Source organism: Eutrema salsugineum, unplaced genomic scaffold (genome assembly GCF_000478725.1).
Source record: "Eutrema salsugineum unplaced genomic scaffold, Eutsalg1_0 scaffold_23, whole genome shotgun sequence".
NCBI lineage: Eukaryota > Viridiplantae > Streptophyta > Magnoliopsida > Brassicales > Brassicaceae > Eutrema > Eutrema salsugineum.
The window spans coordinates 927,660-932,398 of record NW_006256805.1 but is presented as its reverse complement, the minus strand read 5'-3'; positions in this window follow the sequence as shown (position 1 = coordinate 932,398).

Genomic DNA, 4,739 nt, shown 5'->3' with positions numbered 1-4,739 from the left:
ATCATGAACTCAATATATGATAATCTTCTCATGAAAGTATTAAACATCTAAACTGATCCTCTTTCATACCAAAATCCCTTTTGAGAAGCATGAATCAGTCAGCATTAAGATTCAGTTCAATAAGTCATTTAAGAGAACAAACTATCACTCTCGCGATGAAAGACTCTTAAACCCTTAACCGAGTGGTTCAGACATTTCTACAAACACTTTTGATGCGAGTTATGTCTCAGATCTGAACCTCAAGTGATGTGCTTGGATCCAGCTTAGAGATCTCGTCGGTTAAAGAATGAAACATGCAAGACTAGACCCCTAAACTCACTAATCTATCATGAAAGCACCCTAATCTACCTATCTAAATCCGCTTAAATGACTACTCACTGATCATAACGAGCTCACTAAGTCCTTTGCAAGACGTGTAGCTAGTCATGATAAGGAGTTTAATGCTGGAGAATTAAAGAAATAAAGCAAGAACAAGATTCTGATGCAAAAACGAGATATCGGATTAGATTAATCAAGTTTCACAAAAGAGGCAAGTTCTTAAAGCTAAAAGATGATAAGATAAAAGATGATTAGGTTTCTGGTCCTAAAATCTATTTATAGTGAAGGAAAAGTGTTGCGGGTCAGCCCGGAACAAACCGGGTACTGAGCCATCTTCTTGGGTCGTTGGGTGAGCACCACGGTGTGTGGGAGAGTGAAGCCGAGGTCTTGATGCCGAGAGGTGCACGTGAGCAAAGATCAAGATGGAGATCTCGTGAAGAACACGTCAAGAACATGCATGAACCCTAGTCTTCGATCCATCTTCACGTGTGTTCTCTTAAGTCGCCTTGTTCTTGATTCTGTAGTTGTGACAAGGGACCTCGCCATGTAATGCCGTGGAGCTTGGTAGTCGAGGGTTTCAGGAGAATAGAGTCCGGCATGCAACGTTGAGGTCTTGATACCAAGGTATATGTTCAACACTTAGTCAATTTCATCCTTGCTCCTTTTGCATGCATGCCTTGATCTCAACATACCGAGGAGTTGGTACGAGGTTTAACCCAAAAATGCTTTCAAAAGGTGAGCCTCGGCTTAGCAATGTCGTGGTAATGATGCCGAGGCTTGAGAGAACACTTAGCGCGTATCGCAACTCATTTGGGCTCATATCGACCAGCTTGTCTTCCGGAGGCAATAACTTTCGGCACATAACTTCAAATGCTTTGAAACCAGTTCCATAGTCAATATGAATCATTCAGCTCAAACTTTGGTGAAGAAACCATCGGAGCTTGGGAAGTGGAAGACTCCTCGGATTGCTCATCTTTGCACCGCATTGGAATGACCGGAAAGTATAGCTTTTAGACTGATGTGTACTCCGGAGACGGTATCTTCCAAACCACCACTCCGAATTGAGCGACTTCAGGCGTTCCGGAAAGAGCATTCATAGAACTTGAATATTGATGAAGGCCTTGTAAACTGGTTCGAATCGGAAGGGCTTCGTCCCATGTAATCTTTGAAGCTCAGCTGATCGGCTTTCGGGTGCATGCGAGACAGACGTGTCTTCCGGAGGCGATACCTCTCTTCTCACTGGTCCGAATTGCGTGATTCTAACTGCTCTGGGATCTTGGCTTGATTATCTCCAACTTTGATGAAGACCCCGTCAACTGTTTCGGACTGGAAGGTTCCCAAGATTGCTGATCTTTGAAGAACGCGGGTGAAAATAGGTTTTAGCCGAGAAATGCTTCCCGCGGTAAGAAAAATGTCCGAGAATCATGTACCGCGGTAAGCTTTTTAGCCGATAAAATTTCTCGCCTCGGTGTAAAACTTCACCGATGGAATTTTCACCCGACACTAATTTTTAGCCGATAACGACCACCCGATAACGATTTTGGCCGATGTTTCGGTCCAGCCGGTACGAATTTTCGCCAAGAAATTTCTCCAAGCAGGTTTCACCATTTTTGACCTTTTTCTTCACCGTTTTCATCCCTGATCCTCCTCTTGAGCTCCAAATAGCCTCCAAAGCACCTGATAAAGACTTCAAAACATGCGAAACTCTTTGGGACCTAATGCAAGTTCTAAAACCTATTTTGATGCCTAAAGACTCAATATACATGAGAAAACACATGGTATGGACTCTAAAATGCAGCCTAAATGATTCAAAATATAGACATATCAGCGTTATCGGATTTTCCGTCCCTTCCGTATTTCTTCCCCAGTACCTCTATTTATCAAAATATGAGCTTTTTCTTTTGGAAAACAAAAGAGTTAGGCACGACAGATCCTCAAAAGGATGTATATCCTTGGATCCTATGGTTTATTTGGGAATCTTCAACGGGAAAGAAATTTCCCCAGAAGACACCTTGATCCACGCAAAGGTGGAAGCAGAAAGTTGGAGAATTGCAAACACCCCAGAAGACGAGGGTGACGTTCTCGTTGAGGCGTTGGCTCCCCCTCCGCCCCCGATATCGCTACCCGAGGAACTTGATATGTTCATAATTTGCATCATTTAGGTTGCATAATTCATTCTAAATCATGTTTTATTCAATGCATTTTAGGTCCTTAGGGTTTGTTTTAGAACTTAGGAGATGCATTAGGTCCCAATGAGTCTTTGCATGTTTTTAGTGTTTATCAGGTGCATTTGGAGCTGAAAAGATGAATCCAGGAGGTGGAATGGTGATCAAAGCTTGAAAAGTGGCAAAATTGGGTCTTTGGTGGTTATCGGCCATTCTCGCTGACCAGGAAGGTTTTCTCGGCCATTTTTGCGTACCAGGAAGGATTTATCGGCCATTTTCACGTACCGCGGGTAGACTTTGTCGGCCAAAACACGTACCGCGAACAGTTGTATCGGCCAAAATCTCCGGGTGCAAACACGTTTCCGAAATCGCCTGTCCGGGGAACCTTCCGGTCCGATTCAGATGTCGGGTGCTTCATAGAAGTTGGAGAGCATTGGATCACGGATTCATATCAAGTGGAATCATGGAATTCGGACGCGTGAGCAGAGAGTTAAGCTCGTCGGAAAAAATCCCTGTCTCGCTGATGTTTTGAACCAAGCCGATAAGCTCTGAAGAATGCAAAGGACGATGCACTTCCAGGCCGATTCAGCTTCCGGGGCCTTCTTGAGAATCAGCGAATTTTGAGTCCTCTTTCCAGAACATCCAAGATCATCTAGTTCGGAGCTATGAGCAGGAAGATACGGTCTCCGGAATGGACATATGTATAGACGGCCCTCTCTGATCGTGTAAATGCATTGCGATGATGAGCCCTCCAGTAAGTCTTCCACTTCCCAAGCACCGAAGCTTCCTTCACCAAAGTTGGAGATATAGGAGTCCTCGATCCTCTGCAACCGGAATCACTCAATTCGGACAAGTCTCCAGGAAGTTACACTCTCCGGAATGCGAGGTGGTCCAGACAGCCCAGAATGACTAAGTTAAACATGCCGCGATGGAATGCCACGGTCCACACTTAGCCGTGGCAACTTTTGCACACCCTCGGCGAATGACACGATCCTTATGCCACGGTCTACACTTGACCGTGGCAAACGAACACTTGGCTGGGAGGAACTTTGCAAACCTTCGGCATTTGACACGGCCTGAATGCCACGGTCTGGGACTTGACCGTGGCAACTTCTGCAAACCTTCGGCGATTGGCACGAGCTTCATGACACGGTCTATATTTAACCGTGGCAAACAGAAGATGGCTGGGGGCAACTTTTACATGCATTCGGGTTTTGACACGGTTTGAATGCCACGGTCTGGAGCTTGACCGTGGCAATCAAATACTTGGCTGGGAAGGATTTTACATGCATACGGTTTTTGACACGGTCTGAATGCCACGGTCTGGAGCTTGACCGTGGCAACTTTTGCACATCTTCGGCGTTTGACACGGTGACTTGCCACGGGATTCAGACGAGGTTTGATCAGACCGTGGCATCAAAAGGCGACCAAGAACACAAGAGGAATCTTTGACACGGTTTGGTTGCCACGGTCACACCAAGAACACACCAGACTGTGGCAAACCCATCTTCACCCATCAAGGCCAGGTCAGTACCCGGTTTGTTCCGGGTTGACCCGGTTCGCCCAAGACTCCTATATATTGTTTTTAGACCTAATTTGGAGGACACATTTTATCTACTTTTAGTTTCTTTTCCCCTTTTGTGAAAGAGAACTTGATACACCTTGTTTTTAGAGTTTAATATCGATTTGGAGTTTCTTTTCATCTTGTTCTATCATTTCTTATCATCAAATCACACTTCTAATCATGATTAACAACACATCTTGCAAAGGATCTAGTGTGTTGATCATGATTAGTGAGTAATCCCATATTAAGGTCTTAGATATGTAGATTCGGGTGCTTAAGTGGTAGATTAGTGAGCTTAGGGGTTAGATCATGCATATTCCATTCTCTACAACTTGTTCTCTATGCTAGATCCATACAAATCATATGTGGTCTAGATTCTGGGCATTTCATGCACCAAAAGTGTTTGATGAAATGCCTGAACTAAAGTTGTTTGAGGTTTAAGTGTTATTCATCATGGGAATGATTGTTTATATGCTTAAATGACAGATTAAACTGATTCTTAATGCTTGTTAACTCATGTTTCACTGATGATGATTCTGTTAGAAACTGTTTTAGCATAGGATTTAATACCTTCATGAGAGGATTAACTTAATTAAAGATGTTTATGTTAAATGGCTTGCTTGATCATATGATTCATTAGCTCATTAGTTTATAACTGAAGGCACCCTAATCCACTATCATGTCTAAGACCT